The sequence below is a fragment of the Piliocolobus tephrosceles genome, chromosome 4, assembly GCF_002776525.5.
Source record: "Piliocolobus tephrosceles isolate RC106 chromosome 4, ASM277652v3, whole genome shotgun sequence".
NCBI lineage: Eukaryota > Metazoa > Chordata > Mammalia > Primates > Cercopithecidae > Piliocolobus > Piliocolobus tephrosceles.
The window spans coordinates 110,413,091-110,431,175 of record NC_045437.1 but is presented as its reverse complement, the minus strand read 5'-3'; positions in this window follow the sequence as shown (position 1 = coordinate 110,431,175).

Below are 18,085 nucleotides of genomic sequence, written 5' to 3'. Positions count from 1 at the left end.
GCTTGGAACTCCTCTTGCCTTCTGAAATTACATGAGAAGAGCTCTAGCAGCACACCTTCATCCCGAGACTCCCAGCCTTGCGCAGTCCAGAGAAGGTCATTGTAGATTAAAATAGACCTAAGAGACACATCTACCAAAAGCAGCGTGTGGACTTTAGGTGGATTCTGACTGAAACCTACCAACTGCAGTAGTCCCCCTTGATCCATGGTTTCACTTTCCAGCATTTCAGTTGCCTGTGGTACAATTCAATAAGATATTTTTAGGGAGAGAGACTACCTTCACATAACGTTTATTACAGTATATTATCAATTATTGTTGTTAAACTCTTCCTGTGCATCATTTATAATTCCACTTTACTATAAGTATGTATGTATAGGAAAAATAGTATACAAGGGCTCGGCACTATCTGTGGCTTCACAGCATCCACAGGATCTTGGAAAATATACCCCGTGGAGAAGCGGGGACAGCTGTATAAAAAAACATACTTGAGAAAATCAGGAAAATGCAAATAAGGATTGGGCTTTAGAAGATGCTAAAGTGGCCGGACACAGTGGTTCACGCCTGTAATTCCAAAACTTTGGGAGGCCAAGGCAGGTGGATCACCTGAGGTCAGGAGTTCGAAACCAGCCAGGCCAACATGGTGAAACCCCCATCTCTACTAAAAATGCAAAAATTGCTGGGCGTGGTGGCTCAAGCCTGTAATCCCAGCACTTTGGGAGGCCAAGACGGGTGGATCACGAGGTCAGGAGATCGAAACCATCCTGGCTAACACGGTGAAACCCCATCTCTACTAAAAACTACAAAAAACTAGCCGGGCGACGTGGCGGCGCCTGTAGTCCCAGCTACCCAGGAGGCTGAGGCAGGAGAATGGCGTGAACCCGGGAGGCAGAGCTTGCAGTGAGCTGAGATCTGGCCACAGCACTCCAGCCTGGGTGACAGAGCGAGACTCCGTCTCAAAAAAAAAAAAAAAAAGCAAAAATTAGCCGGGCGTGGTTGCGGGTACCTGTAATCCCAGCTACTAGGGAGGCTGAGGCAGGAGAATCACTTGAGCCCAGGAGACGGACGTTGCAGTGAGCCGAGATCATGCTACTGCACTCCAGCTTGGCCGACAGAGCAAGACTCTGACAAAAAAAAAAAAAAAAAAAAAAAGATGCCAAAGTGTGATAGTGCGATTGGGTTTTTAAAAAATTCGTATCCTCATGGTGGCATGCGCCTGTAGTCCCAGCTGAGGTGGGAAGACTGCTTGAGGCCAGGAGTTCAAGACCAGCCTGGGCAACACAGCAAGATCATCTATACACACAAAAAAATTAGCCAGGCATGCTGGTGTGTGCCTGTAGTCTTAGCTACTTGGGAGGCTGACTCAAGGAGGTCACTCGAGCCCAGGAGTTTGAGGCTGCAGTGAGCCAAGCTCACACTACTGCACTCTAGCCTGGGCAACAGAGTGAGACCCCATCTCTTAAGAAGAAAATTTTATCCTTTAGAGATACAGCCTAAAATATTTATGGATAAAATACTATAATGTCTGGGGTTTGCTTTTAAATAATCTGATCATGTGAGTGGATGTGAGTGGATAAAGATGAAACAAGAGGCCAGGCACAGTGGCTCATAGCTGTAATCCCAGCGCTTTGGGAGGCCGAGGCGGGTGGATCACTTAAAGTCAGGAGTTCAAGACAAGCTTGGTCAACATGGTGAAACCCCATCTCTACTGAAAATATAAAAATTAGCTGGGCATGGCGGTGAGCGCCTGTAATCCCAGCTACTCGGGAGGCTGAGGCACGAGAATCGCTTGAACCAGGGAGGCGGAGGTTGCAGTGAGCCGAGATTGTGCCACTGCACTCCAGTCTGGATGACAGAGCGAGACTCCATCTCAAAAAAAAAAAAAAAAAAAGATGGAACAAGTGGTCCTGAGATGCTCACTGTAGCTGGCTGATAGCTACCTGATGGGTACAAGAGAGTTCATTGCTCTCTTCATTCTTCTTTGATGTATGTGTGAAATGTTTTGTGGAAGGAGGGAGAGAGGATGGGAGAGAAGCAGGGAGGAAGGAAAGTACTCTGAACATTTCCTGTCGTGTAGGGAAGAACTCCAGCGCATCTCAGACCACCAGAGTTTGGGCCACCAAGCTCTGCTACTGAGGGTTGCCCTCCTGCTTGCAATGACATCACTAGCAGCATAAGCTTCTAGAAGAGGATGGTTCCACACACAGTGCCAGCTTCACCAGTCCTCCTGGGCACAAACACCCCCAAGGGACTCCTGCATTGAGAATGCAGGGTCTGAGTGGGCTCCAGCATTTGTCCCTGTGGATTCCATGGCCCTTGTCCTCTCCAGGCCCAGGAAATCCAGCACAAGATGTAGGGTCACTTTCCTTTTTCAACCTCCTGAAATACCAGAGCAGCGCCCCTTCAACTTTTCCCACCCCTTCAGAAGGGGCTCGGATCTGGGAGGAAAAGGGTTCTCAGTGTGGGGCACTGTTGCCCTCCACAGGCCACAGAGGACCCTCCTGGGATGGAGAAAGAGATGGGAGGGCTGAGTGGGGAGACTCTTTTCTGGTCATACCTGTTGCTCCCCATTCTACCTCCCCCGACTTGAATACAGACAAGGAGACCTCTTACTATAAAAGAGACATCATGGCCGGGGGCAGTGGCTCACGCCTGTAATCCCAGCACTTTGGGAGGCCAAGGCGGGCAGATCACTTGAGGTCAGGAGTTCAAGACCAGCCTGGCCAACATGGTAAAACCCCGTCTCCACTAAAATTACAAAAATTAGACTGGTGTGGTGGCGCGCACCTGTAATCCCAGCTAGTCAGGAGGCTGAGGCATGAGACTCATTTGAACCCAGGAGGCGGAGGTTGCAGTGAGCTGAGATTGCACCACTGCACTCCGGCTTGGCCGACAGAGTGAGAATCTGTCTCAAAAAAAAAAAAAAAAAAAAAGTGACTTCATAAAATTTACGTGCCCATAAATCTCCATGCTACAAGCCAGGGAAACAGTGAGACGCCAGGTGCAGATGGGGGTGGTCCGTTCCCACTCCCGAGATCGAGAGCTCCTCGTGCATCCACCAGCTTGTGGTCATTTGCTTCTTCTCACAGACATTCCTGAGAGGAGACTTCCCGCCAGCCTGACATATTGTCGGGGAGAAAGTCACTTCCCAACCTTGCTTTAGGCCAGTCTTTACTGAGAGACAGGCATGTGCCTCAGAAGTGAGAAAACTTCCTCCCAAAGCACATTAGTATATGAGTATCTTCCAGCCAATTTCTTTCCTTTGAAAAAACCTTACTGGCCAAAATTTTTCAAAATAAAAAACTGGGGAGAGGAAGATTCTAAGACAGTGGAGTAGCAAGTTCCAGAAATCTGTCTCTTCACCTAGACAACAATTGCGCTGGCAGAATCTGTCTGATGTAACTATTTTGGAACTCTGGAGCCTATTGAAGGCTTCCAATTGTGGTCAATTTCAGCTCTCAGCAGACAGCAGCCACCTATCCCCCATCCCATGCCCCTGGCAGGCAGCTGTGCACATGTTCCTAGAGCAGCTTGCAGACAGCTGGTGGGTGGGAGCCGGGTGAACAAAAAGGACCCTCTCCTCCAAATATGGGAGGTCTGTGCTCTGCTCACTGATTGCTGCTTCTGATCACTGAGGTGCAGACAAAGAGGTGGTGGTTATTGTAGTTGCACCTGCCCCCAATGTTGTAAGCCCTTCCCCCTCTGACTGAAATGACTTCCAGAGGATTTAAGGAGTGTGGGCCTGCCCCCTCCCGTTTCACATTTCTCTTCTTCCCCTCTTGGGAGGCAGACATTGAAGACCAGGACATTCAAAAGCAACTGCATATATGGGGGAAATTAGAGAGTCACCATGAGTGCCCCAGGGAAGGCACAGATTCAGAGAAGACTTGAGAAGACCTTAAGTTTATAGCTTTGGCTGATCATTGGCACAGAGACAGACTATAAAGATTAATTTTAAAAAAAAAGTCTGGCCAGGTGTGGTAGCTCACGCCTGTAATCCCAGCACTTTGGGAGGCCAAGATGGGTCGATCACCTGAGGTCAGGAGTTTAAGACCAGCCTGGCCAACATGATGAAACCCTGTCCTCTGCTAAAAATACAAAACTTGGCTGTGCACCGGTGGCTCACGCCTGTAATCCCAGCACTTTGGGAGGCTGAGGTGAGTGGATCACCTGAGGCCAGGAGTTTGAGACCAGCCTGGCTAACACGGTGAAACCCCATCTGTACTAAAATTTTAAAAATTAGCCGGGCATGGTAGCACATGCCTGTAATCCCAGCTACTCGGAGAGCTGAGACAGGAGAATTGCTTGAACCCAGGCAGCAGAGGTTGCAGTGAGCTGAGATCGCACCATTGCACTCTAGCCTGAGCAACAGAGGAAGACTCCATCTCTCCCCCACCAAAAAAAAAAATTATCCAGGCATGGTGGTGAACACTTATAGTCCCAGCTACTCTGGGAGCTGAGGCACAAGAATTGCTTGAACCTGGGAGGTGGAGGTTACAGTGAGCCAAGATCCAGCCACTGAACTCCAGCCTGGGTGACAGAGTGAGACTGTCTCCGAAAAAAAAAAAATAAAAGAAAGAAAGAAAACAGATTGAAGAGGCCAGTCGTGGTAGCTCACACCTGTAACCCCAACACTTTGGGAGGCTAAGGTGGGTGGATCACTTGAGGTCAGGAGTTTGAGACCAGTCTGGCCAACATGGTGAAACCCAGTCTCTACTAAAAACACACAAAAAATTAGCCAGGTGTGGTGGTATGTACCTGTAGTCCCAGCTACTCAGGAGGCTGAGGCAGGAGATGGAGGTTGCAGTGAGCTGAGATCGCGCCACTACACTTCAGCCTGAAGGACAGAAGGAGATTCCCTCTCAAAAAAAAAAATTGAAGAAAAGTGAACAGAGCCTACAGGACCTGCGAGACACCATCAAGTGGACGAAAATACACATTGTGGGGGCCCCAGAAGTGCATGCTTGTCTGTAAGTAGTGTTTTCCCAGCATGACTTGGAGGAAACCCTGCCTTTCTGGCTTATGCTCGGCCACAGCCATCTATGCAAGACCAACCCAGAAACACTGGCGCCTCGGGAAGAGAGGTGAGCCTGGTGGAGGGACACTCCAGTTGGGAACTGGACAGCCCCAATTCTGCAAATAACTGCATGTGCTTGTGAGACCGACTCACCCCACAAACCCTCTTTTCCTCATCTCTGAAGGAGGGAGAACATCAGCACCCCCTTCTGGCAGTGTGCGGGTTTCAGTAGGGGGACACATCGTGGAGGATGGCTGGGATTTGCTCACACCACTACTTAGATGTGCAAAGAAGATGTGTTCAAGAGAATCTTCTTCCCAAGGCCTGGGTGCTTGCAGGGGGTGTGCCAAGACTTTAACTTAGCATCTCAGTCTCTTCTGAGTTTCTTTTAAAGTCCAGCTTTGAACCTAGAGATGTGTGAACAGTATCTTGTGAAGGACGATGTCTTTCAGATGAATGTTCTACCATTTGGATGGAAATGATATTGAATCCACTCCTTGTGCAAATGAGCCCTGTGTATGTATGTATGCATGTGGGGTTGGGGGTACTTCGGTGACATGTGCAAGGAGAGAAGGCTCAGGGACACCCTGAGGTTCATGCCATCCTCCACAGTGGAGGGTCTTGTTTGGTCTGGCCTTGGACAAGTGACTGCCATGGGGTGACCGGTCCCATCTGGTCTGTGGGCCACTGCTAGAGTCTCTGGTTCCAGCCATTTGCCTGTGACCATGGAGGCCACGCATCTTGGAGCCCATGTGTCCTCACCCCCGGCCTCCACTGGCCCCTCAGCACTCCATGTCCTCCCATGGGGCCTACAGGAACTTCTGGATCCATGCAGCCCTCAGCCAGGCCATGGGCTGCTGGGAGCCCTGCCTCGGGCTCATCTGTCCGTTGCTTCCCTGTCAGTCCTGCACCATGCTGTGAAAGACTTCTCCACGTGCACCCGCAGACCCTGGGGGACCCGGGGTTCCCTGAATCTATCTGGATCTATCAGGCATTCCCCCATTGTAGTTTCAACTTGCAAATGAAGCCAACAGTACATGCACTCTGGCCCTCGCTGCTCTCTTTGCCCCTCTTTTTCTTCCCTCATTTTGTGGGCAGGAGAAAGGGGCATCCTGGACCACATCCCCCTCTTCCCAGGAGCCTTAGTGGGATTTCTCTACACCATGGAAAAAAGCTTTATGATTTGGTCCAGTGGTTTTCAAACGCTGCGCTCACTGTGGTAGCTCACGGAGGCTGCTCGTCACCTGTTCCCACCCTCACCTTCCAGTGCCATGGGAAAGGATTGCTCCCTGCCCTCTTGTGCTTGGGTGGGCCATGTGGCAGGAGCAAGAGCAAAGCCTGTGTCACTCTCCCTCACGACTCAGAGCCACCACCAACCCACTACAGAAGGGAAGTGTGACCAAGAAATAGATCTCTGTTTTTACACCCACTAAGATTTCGAGATTGTTTATAATTGCAGCATACCCTGGATGATCCTGACTGATGTAGCTCCTGAAAGAAGTTTTTAAAAAACTATGTGTATTCTCTGGCTAGGCCCAGTGGCTCACACCTGTAATTCCAGCACTTTGGGAGGCCAAGGTGGTTGGATCACTTGAGGTCAGGAGTTCGAGACCAGCCTGGCCAACATGGTGAAACCCCATCTCTACTAAAACTACAAAAATTAGCTGGGGGTGGTGATGGGTGCCTGTGATCTCAGCTACTCGGGAGGCTGAGGCACAAGAATTGCCTGAACCCGGGAGGCAGAGGTTGCAGTGAGCCTAGATCTCACCACTATACTCCAGCCTGGGCAACAGAGCGAGACTCCATCTCAAAAAAAAAAAAAAAAAAGAATTTAAAAACTTTTTAAAACTATGTGTGTTCTCTTATATTTTTAAGATGATATATAAAATTTTCACTATACATTTAAATTGTTGTAAGAGATATAATTTCCCAACTATTGTAATGATTGACATCAAAATAAAAACTATTTCATTCATCTTTTAAATGGACCCAGTGAAGTCTAAGGATTGAAACATTTTCTTATTACCACCAGATTTTTTTTTTTTTTGACTCAGAGTCTCACTTTGTTGGCCAGGCTGAAGTGCAGTGGTGAGATCTCGGCTCACTGCAACCTCCATCTCCCAGGCTCAAGCAATTCTCCTGCCTCAGCCTCCTGAGTAGCTGGGATTACAGGCACCCGCTACCATGCCCGGCTAATTTTTGTATTTTAGTACAGACGGGGTTTCACCATGTGGGCCACACTGGTCTTGAACTCCTGACCTCAGATGATCCGCCCTACTCGGCCTCTGAAAGTGCTGGGATTACAGGTGTGAGCCACAGTGCCTGGCCTCTTTTTATATCAGAAATAGAAAAGAAAATATTAAACATTTTAGAGCCAGGGCGACTTCCCACCTCCCCTTTTGTCTGGAAATGCATTCCTCTTGAGGGAATCCCCTAGGAGCAAAGCAAAGAAGGCTGTAGCTTTTGTCTGTAATCCCAGCACTTTGGGAGGCCAAGGCAGGAGGATCACTGGAGCCCAGTAGTTGGAGCACCAGTTTGGGCAACATAACAAGACCTCCTCTCTACAAAAAAAATAAAATAAAAATTCGGGTGTGGTGGCAAGTGCCTATAGCACCAGCAACTCAAGAGGTTGAAGTGAGGGGAGACTTTGAGCCAGGGAGTTTGAGGTTACAACAAGCTATGATTACACCACCGCACTCCAGTCCAGGTGACCCTATCTCAAAAAATAAATATTTTAAAAATTTTAATTGTTTGTAATTCAAAGAAAATATTAAACATTTTAAAGATGAAATAAAAGGAAAAAATATATATATTCCATTACATGATTTGATGAAAGAGTTTGGCTCCATTCTTGAATAACACACGGCATCTGAAATAAATCTCACAAAACTATCATCAGTGAGTTCCAGCCAGCATGTCTGAAAACGCTGCTATTCCCAGAGAACAGGCCAACTCCACGCAACACTCAGCACCACCACCCTCTGCTGCTCCCGATGCTCGGAGGCTTGTCCTAAGGACGCGTCCTAAGATGATTGCTGAGGACAGGGACAGAAGTGCTTCCAAAGGGGTCAGTATTTTCTATCTGTGCTCTCGTGGCTTTGCTCCTAGGGGATTTCCTCAAGAAGGATACATTTGTCCCCAGACAAAAGGGGAGGTGGGAAATGCAAAGCAGTTAACTAAATTTAAATTACCATCTTAGCCGGTCATGGTGATTCAGGTCTGTAGTCCCAGCTACTTGGTAGGCTGAGGCAGGAGAAGCGCTTGAGCCTAGGAGTTCAGGACCAGCCTGGGCAACATAGCAAGATCCTGTCTCTACAAAAATAAACATAAAAATCAAAAAATTAGCCGGGCATGGTGGTGCATGCCTGGAGTCCCAATTACTAGGGAGGCTGAAGTGGGACGATTGCTTGAGCCCGGGAGTCTGAGACTGCAGTGAGCCATGATTGCCACTGTGATATATTCAGCCTGGGCAACAGAGCAAAACCCTGTCTCAAAAAAAAAATTGCCATGAATTCCCTAACCTCACTCCTATGCCCCTGCCTTCAGAACTTCATCAGAGGGACAACCCCACACAGTGACATCTGGGGCAGGCATCATGGAGAAGAGAGAGACTGTCAACTCAGATGCTGTTCCAGCCTGGCCAACTTTAGGCAAGAAGACATATGGAGGTTGAGTCCTGGAAACTGATTCCCTTAAAGCTATGCATGTCACTGGAATGTAAACATACCATCCAGTATCACTGCAATATTTTCTGGCACTACCCAAATTTTCAAGACACTTCAGCTAACAATCATAGATAAATCTTTTTTTTTTTTTTTGAGGCGGAGTCTCGCTCTGTCGCCCGGACTGGAGTGCAGTGGCTGGATCTCAGCTCACCGCAAGCTCCGCCTCCTGGGTTTATGCCATTCTCCTGCCGCAGCCTCCCGAGTAGCTGGGACTACAGGCGCCCGCCACCTCGCCCGGCTAGTTTTTTTTTTTTTGCATTTTTAGGAGAGACGGGGTTTCACCGTGTTAGCCAGGATGGTCTCGATCTCCTGACCTCGTGATCCGCCCGTCTCGGCCTCCCAAAGTGCTGGGATTACAGGCTTGAACCACCACGCCTGGCCAATCATAGATAAATCTTTTACCAAATTTTTTTAGGCCACATGCGGTGGCTTTCGCCTGTAATCTGGGATGAGGAAAGGGGCCTGGAGCCCCTATACCCTCTCTGGGTGCATCCCCTCCCAGTATCTGTGTGTTCACCAACCCAGAAGCTTGGAGGCTTCATTACCTGAGCCTCAGCCAGGGGTGACTGATTCAGTCTCCCGTTCTGCACCCCTCCCTGGAGATCAGGAAATGGGGCTGAAAGTCTCAACCCTCTAAATACATGGCTGGTTCCTCTGGCAACCAGCCCTCATCCTGAGGCTATCTAAAATCATGATCAGAGATTATCACCAGTATCAGAGATTCCAAGTGTTTGGACGAACGGAGGCAGGATGACGCACTTCCGGGTTCGTCTTCACCAACTTTTCCCGTGCGCGGGAAAATGCAGCCGGCGCCCAGGGAGGGGTGCAGACCAACTAGGCATGCGCCAGGTGACGTCAATCCGAAGAGACCAAGATTTACCTGGTCGCACCTGCGGAAGACCCCCCGACACGCCCGTGCCCCGCCTATTGCCCTCCCACTCCTAGAAAAGCCGCTCTTGGCCAGCGTCCCACGCGGACTTCCCAGCCCCACTCCTGTCAGGATGTCAGGACTGCCGGAACTCCGTCCGAGAGCTCCACGGGGGGACTCTGCCAGCCTTCTTTGCCGGAGGCCGACAGACCTCTTCCCTACACCTTAGGTTACCAAAAATAAACTTGCAGTTTTGCTGTTACCCTTGCCTACTCACTGGTTCTTTTGTGCCCTCTCGGCTGGTCTTAGAAAAACAAATCAGTTGGTGCCGAAGACCCGGGAGGAGACCCCTCCTCAGGCCTCTAAGGATTGAGGAACCTCCTCTTGCTTCCACGCCGCAGAGGGACCAGGACCTGAGACCCGCTTCCCTCACTCTCATGGCCTCTCTGGGGTAAGTGCCCTTGTCTCCTCTTTACCTCCCTCGGCCAGAAATCCTGCGCAGGTCTGAGGCCCACTTTTGAGCCACCAAGTGGCTCGGGAGACCCGTTCAGGACGGAGACGTCTGCCTGAAGGTAATCTCCACTTTGGCTCCATGAGCCTCCAGTCTGTCTCTGCTGGTTCCAAAGGATGCTTTGAAGCCAGGCAGAGATCCACTTCCATTTTCATTGTGTCCATTGTGTAAGTAAAGAGGAAACAAACGGGAAACCCCCCAGTCCAAATTTCCAAAGAGCACCCCCTTAGGGTGCCTCCTAGCCAATTTAAAAACCTTACAGCTTGAACAAGACCTTAGGAGGAAGCGGTTAATTTTCGTTTCCACTGTGGCGTGATCGACCTCAGCAATTTCTGCCAGCGGCTAGGCAAGTGGTCCGAAATTAATTACGTACAAGGCTTTTGGGCCTTAAGCTCTCGTCCCTATACTCCTCCTTCTCTCCACCCCCTCCCTTCCTGCCCAGACTCCTCCTCCTCCTCCATCCAGACTCCTTCTTCCTCCTCCTTATCTACTAGTAATCCACTCGGTCCCATGCCTCCTTCGGGGCCCCCAACTGGCTGTCTTGAGTCCCCTATCTCTGCCCACACCCTCCTACGGTGTTAGCACCTTTGCAAGAGGTGGCTGGGGCGGAGGGGGTAGTCAGAGTACATGTCCCTTTTTCATTGGCCGATCTTTCCAAAATTGAGAAGTGTTTAGGTGATTTCTCAGCTAATCCTACCATATACATAAAGGAATTTAGACACCTTTGTCAGGCCTATGACTTAACTTGGCATGACCTCCAGGTTATCCTAACCTCTACCCTAAACTGACTGAGGTTCTAACCCAATATACCCAGTTAGATCCAGCCTCCCCCACAGGGGCCACCATTTTGGCGTCTTATTTCATTTCTCAATCAGCTCCTGACATTCGTAAAAAACTTCGAAAGGTAGAGGATGGTCCTCAGACACCAATACAAGACCTAGTTAAATTAGCCTTTAAGGTCTATCTCCAGAGAGGAGACGGCAGGCTTACCTTGAACAGAAGTTACAGCTCCTAGCGGTGGCTTTACAGCCCAGTCGTAACCCCAGACCAGAGAGCACACACTCCGCAGACTCCAAGGCTAGGAAAGGAGCCTGCTATAAGTGCGGCAAGGCAGGACACTATGCCAACAGGTGTCCGCAAGGTCCCCGAGCCCCAACGCAGCCTTGCTATAAGTGCAAGGCATCAGGACATTGGGCCAGTGAATGTCCTAACCCTCGTCCACCAGCAACCCCCTGCCCTGCTTGCCAGCAGGGAGGACACTGGAAGTCTGATTGCCCCACCCTGAGAACAGGTGCTGCATCTCCACGTGACCCCCTTTCCTAGGATCCTGGGAGCTCCTTCCAGCTCCTACATCTGGACGACGACAACTGATGGTGCCGAGACTTGGGGACCCCCATCACCCTCGCCAAGCGGCGGGTAACTCTCCTGGTAGCGGGTAAGACAATTAATTTTTTAATCAACAGCAAGGCTACCTATTCTGTTTTGCCGTCCTTCTCTGGACCTAGCCTTCCATCCAATATCTCTGTAGTAGGAGTAAGTGGAAAGCCATCCACTCCACGAAAAACTCCACTCCTTAATTGCTGCCTGGCCAACAACTACTTTGCACACTTGTTCCTCATTCCCAGCTAAAAAGGGCCCCTACCAAAAGCAATCAGTGGAAATCAGTTTGGCTTTCCCCCACTCGCCTCAAACTTACTAAATTTTCTTAACTATCTCATACTCCCCAACCTTGCCAGGACCTTCCTTCTGGGTTTTGCCCATATTCCAACAAATGCTTCCATTCCTCATTCCTGTACTAATACTGTGCCTTATTTTATTTTTCATCCATGCGTCCAAATACCAACCATAGGCCCCGACCTTAACAATGCCCCTTAACAGCAGGAAGTAGCCAGACAGACCACGGCGCCCCTTTATCACTATTATCAATAAAAGTTTGGACTGTTTGGACGAACAGAGGAAGGATGGCGCACTTCCGGGTTCTTCTTCACCAACTTTTCCTGCGCGCGCGAAAATGCAGCCGGCGCCCAGGGAGGGGTGCAGACCAACTGGGCATGCACCAGGTGACGTCAATCCGAAGAGACCAAGATTTACCTGGTCGCACCTGCGGAACGCCCCCCGACACGCCCGTGCCCCGCCTATTGCCCTCCCACTCCTAGAAAAGCCGCTCTTGGCCAGGGTCCCACACAGACTTCCCAGCCCCACTCCTGTCGCGATGTCGGGACTGCCAGAACTCCATCCGAGAGCCCCACTGGGGGACTCTGCCGGCCTTATTTGCCGGAGGCCGACAGACCTCTTCCCCACACCTTAGGTTACCAAAAATAAACTTGCAGTTTTGCTCCTACACTTGCCTACCCGCTGGTTTTTTTTGTGCCCGCTTGGCTGGTCTTAGAAAAACAAATCACCAAGGGTTTCGGGAGTTATATGCCAAGAAGCAGGGACCAAGACCAATATTTATTTTTTATTATACCACGCTCTCCATTCTCAGTCCATGGGGCTGGGTCAAGGGGTCCTTCCCCTTGGCCTCTAGGAAGAAACACATGGTCTGGTCCATTGGAGCATTTTATTCAGCTGCTCCCAGTGGCTGGCTTAGTGGGACTCACAACGTGAGATAAGCCACTGAGGCTAGGAATACGGAATAGAAAGTCCTTTAAAAAAGAGAAAGCGATCGGGCGCGGTGGCTCACACCTGTAATCCCAGCACTTTGGGAGGCCGAGGCGGGTGGATCACGAGGTCAGGAGATCGAGACCCTCCTGGCTAACATGGTGAAACTCCGTCTCTACTAAAAATACAAAAAAATTAGCCAGGTGCGGTGGCGGGCGCCTGTGGTCCCAGCTACTCCGGAGGCTGAGGCAGGAGAATGGTGTGAACCCGGGAGGCGGAGCTTGCAGTGAGCCGAGATCGCGCCACTGAACTCCAGCCTGGGTGACAGAGCAAGACTCCGCCTCAAAAAATAAAAAAAAGAAGAGAAAGCCTTTCTGTCCTGCTGTGCCCCGCTGGGATTCTGAGAGGACAGAATGTTCCTCCTGAATGCGCTGGGAAGTGCCAGGGATCATCTTGTACCATACAGGGAGAGCCACCTGAGGCAACCCAAGTGAAGGCAACCCGGGGAGAGCAAGGTTGAGACAGGGACGGAGGGAGCCTGACACTGATGATGTCTTTTGAGCACTTGTGCCTTAGGTCAGACCCATTAAGTTCTCCCGCTTGAGCTGGGCTTCACATACTTGCACTCACCATGGCGCTGATCAGTGCGTGCCACCCTTAGCTTGCGGGGCCATGGGATTGCTTAGGGGACCTCCCCAATGGCCCTCTTCACTCTTAGCTGAAAATCCCAAGTTCTAGATTTTCAGAGTTGGGGCCCCTGTGTCAGGTGGAGCGCCCTTCTCTAGGATAGGCCTAATTTGGGAGTGTTTTAAAATGAGTACATGGGAAATTTCAAGACGCCAAAACCCCAGAGCCCAGCCTCGGAGTATTTCAGTGCTCCCTCCCCTTTGTCTCTACTTCCAACAGTTAGGGCTGCATTCAGATGCAAATAACAGCAAACCTTTCACACTGGGGTTTAAACAAAGAAGTGCAGAAGAATGCTCCAGGCTGGCTCAGCCCTGGGAAAGTCCTCAGGGGCCCAGGCTCCCTTGTCCATCTCCACTGCCTTTAGTGCATGGCTTCTGTCCTCAGGACCCCAGGTGGCAGGAAGAAGCAGAAATACAGCATAGCTGACCTCCAAGCCACCGCATTGCCCAGAAACTCCCGAGGCTGGAAAGTGCCGTGGGTGGGGGGTGTGGGTGGGGAGGATCTTCAATTGTTTGCTAATGTATTCCAAATACCTAGAAAGGCTGCTCCATAAAACTGTGCTGAATGAACGAGTGGGTGGATGAACGGGTGGATGCCCATACAGGCAAACTGAATTTTTACCTCCTCCAGCCTCTACAGCCTCTACTGTGATGTCAGGCGTGGGAGAAAGGATGAGCACTGAGCGGCCCCTTAAGGCATCTGTCACTCTGTTCCTCCCACTGACACGTGATCTCTTGACATCCCCGCAGGCCCTCACCTTCTACAGGTGGAATCTCTTGTTTGTTTGTTTGTTTGAGATGGAGTTTTGCTCTTGTTGCCCACACTGGAGTGCAGTAACGCGTCTCGGCTCACTGCAACCTCCGCCTCCTGGGTTCAAACGATTCTCCTGCTTGTAGTCCCCTGAGTAGCTGGGATTACAGGTGCCCACCACCACGCCTGGCTAATTTTTTGTTTTTAGTAGAAACGGGGTTTCACCATGTTAGCCAGGCTGGTCTCGAACTCCCGACCTCAGATGAACCACCCGCCTCGGCCTCCCAAATTGCTGGGATTACAGGCGTGAGCCACCATCCCCGGCAAGAGATTTCTTTTGTCATCTATCTGAGCCAATCCAGAACTCTCAATCCCCACCAAACTTTTTTAGAAGATTTTTGTTATTGTTGTTTGTATTTTGTTTTCTTTTGAGACAGGGTCTCACCCTGTCATCCAGGCCGGAGTGCAGTGGTACAAACACAGCTCACTGTAGCCTCAACTTCCTGGGCTTAAGCAATCTTCCTTCCTCAGCCTCCAGAGTAGCTGGGACACCACAATGCCCAGCAAATTATTTTATTATTTTTTGTAGAGATGGGGTCTCTCTGTGCTGTTCAGGCTGGTCTTAAACTTCTGACCTCAAGTGATCCTCCCGTTTCAGCCTCCCAGAGCACTGGAATTACAGGGGTGAGCCATTGCACCCAGCTCTCCTGAGACCTTGTACCTTTCTGATGGGATCTAGCAAATGCATAATACTAGTAACAGCCATTCATCTGGAAGAGGGAGTTGCATGGCTCATCCTCTAGGCTTAACCCTGGGCAGGAGTTTGAGGGTCCTGGGACTTTTTAAGTTTCCTTTTATATTTTCCAGTCCTTGTTCATACATATGGACTTGTTCCACATAATGGCGAACAGAGATTTATTTGTATTCTGCTTTTGCACTCAACAGAACATGATAAGTGTTCTTCACATTGCTACAGCCTGTTCGATATATTAATAGCTGCATAACCATGCTCAAATTGTTGCACCACAATTTGCTTAACAAATAAAGGAGTTTATTTCCAACTTTTTGTCCCTGTAGCTAATGCTACAGTAAATATCCTTATGTACACAGTTCGTTTGTTTTCTCTTGTGTTGAATGTTGGCTTAAAAGTGTCCTGGACTCTGGTGTCAGCTTTGGGCTGGCAGCTTGCATTGCCTGCCCTCCTGAATCCCCAGGCTGTTGGTCATGGAAAAGCTTCTGGGTCTCTCATGTCAGATTCTCAGCCGACCACAAATGATCTGCACATTGTCGCCTACCTTTAAGACATGTCTGAGAGAGAGGGTCAAAATCCCACCTCTACTTCTGAAAGAAACCAGCCAGCATTCACCTGGCAGGAAGTGGGATCAGGGCATCTGCATGAGCTTCCCCCTGCAGCAGATGGAGGCTGCCTTTGCCTGTCCTTTGCCCACTGAGCTATTTTGGCCCTGGAAGGGGGCCCATTCCTCCTCCATAAGATACTCTCTTGGCCGAGCTGACAGTCAAGGTGGTTCGAGTTTCTACAGCCAAGGGGCAGGCATCTGATCCAAGGTAGGAAGCTTGTGTTCATCCTTGAGGAACCCAGCACTGGCTTTGCCCGACAGCGGCACCCTCATGGAACCCCTTGGTTCCAGCTACCCCAACCCCCAGAGCTGCCTGAGGGCTGTCCTTTCTGAGCCTAGCCCTGCTGCCCTCCCTCTGAGAGGTGAAGTTGGCTAGGCCTCTGGGTGGGGTGGGGACTTGGAGAACTTTTCTGTCTCCTAAAGGATTGTAAACGCACCAATCAGTGCTCTGTGGCTAGCTAAAGGTTTGTAAACGCACCAATCAGCACTCTGTAAAATGGACCAATCAGCAGGATGTGGGCAGGGCCAGATAAGGGAATAAAAGCTGGCCACCCCATGCCAGCAGCGGCAACCCATCCGGTCCTGTTCCATGCTGTGGAAGGTTTGTTCTTTTGCTCTTTGCAGTAAATCTTGCTGCTGTTCGCTCTTTGGGTCGGCACTACCTTTATGAGCTGTAACACTCACTGGGAAGGTCTGCAGGTTCACTCCTGAAGTCAGCGAGACCATGAACCCACCGGGAGGAACGAACAACTCCGGATGTGCCACCTTTAAGAGCTGTAACGCTCACTGTGAAGGTCTGTGGCTTCACTGAAGTCAGCAATACCACGAACCCACCAGAAGGAACCAATTCTGGATGCACCTCCAGCCAGATGAGTGGCCCTGCAGCTTTCCTCAGCCCAGCCGCATGGCCTCTGGCTCAGCTCTTTGTGGCTCAGTCATTCATCACTCTACATTCAAAGAAGCGTCTTTCTGTGCAAGTTGGACCAAGTCTGTCCCTCCTGCCCATGAGTATAAGGGTCCTCCTGGATATCCCAGGTCCCCTGGTGGAGGGGCCCTCAGGAATCCAACGATCACCACTGCAGATCAGCCTCAGCACCAGCACTCAGATGCAGGGGTTGCCGGCCTCAGGCTTCTTTAGCCTAGCCGCGTGGCCTCTCGCTCAGCTTTTTGTGGCTTAGTCATTCATCACTCGGATCAAACCCATCTTGACAAAGGATAAAGCAATACCTTCGATCCTGCTTTTTAGCAGCCATCCTGGCAGCCTGTTTCTGCTCAGCATCAACCAGGTCCAGGACCCACCCACATTCCTGGACAGCCTCAGGCTTCCTGGGCTGAGCCAAATGCAAGGAAACCCAGGGGTCCTCTGCATCCTGAGCCTGGTGCCAACCTGCAATAGCAACATGAGTGAGGCCCGGGAGCCTGCCAGGAGTGGGCTTACACCCCAGAGCTGCCACTCACCCCTCATCAGCTGGGCAAAGAGCTTACTTCTCTGAGCTTCAGTTTCCAGATCTGCAAAATCGGTGTAACAATCCCTATGTCTGAGCATCTGCAGGAAGATCCAATTCTGGTCTCTGGAACATGACAGCTTCCAAATCAGAGCCATTCTGTCACTTCTCTTGGGTCAACTGGGGTTTCCACAATGTCACCCCATCAGACTGTCACTGACATGGCCTGAGAGCCCTGGGCTCAGGGGGGCTGCCAGCATGGCAGGTTTCCCTCCCCACATCCCTGCCATTACTTCCCTAATGAGACATCCCCTCAGAGAAGAGAAAGGAGGGCAGTTTCACTCATTTAGTGAAGCCTCTCGGAGGTGAGAGGAGCCTGGGCAGGTTCATTTTTTGAGGTTCTTGGTTTGCTACAAATGAGAAGGTTGCAGTGATTGTGGTATAATTTCAGTGTTCTCACAACAAATTAGAACACAACATATTTGTGTTGTTGACAGGAAAACTGCAGAATTCAGTACATTTCCTGGTGAGTTCTGAGTGTTGCAGTCCTAGGGCAGGATACAAGCTTTGGGTCTCAGGATGGCTGTCCGCTTCTGCTGGATCTGGGGTGTATTCTTAAAGTCTGGATGTCTAGAAAAAGACACAATCAACGCCCCTGCAGAACTTTCACTGGATCATATTTGAATAAAAGAGGGTGGAGGGACATGTTGAGATGTTTGGAAATATCTGACTAGGGGAGGGATATGGAATTATTTTAGGGGATTCATTGTTCATTGTCCTGGTCATGATAGCGTGGAAGAACAGCCCAAAGGGTCATAAGATAGTTCAGGAAAGAACTTTATAAGTCAAAGTGACAGATAGAGCAGCAGGTCCCCAACACTTTTGACACCAGGGACCAGGTTTAGTGGAAGACAATTTTTCCAATGACTGGAATCAGGCTGGGGGTGGTTTTGAGGTGATTCAAGCACATTACATTTATTGTGCATTTTATTTCTATTATTATTACATTGTAATATATAATGAAATAGGCCGGGCACAGTGGCTCAAGCCTGTAATCCCAGCACTTTGGGAGGCCGAGACGGGCGGATCACGAGGTCAGGAGATCGAGACTATCCTGGCTAACACA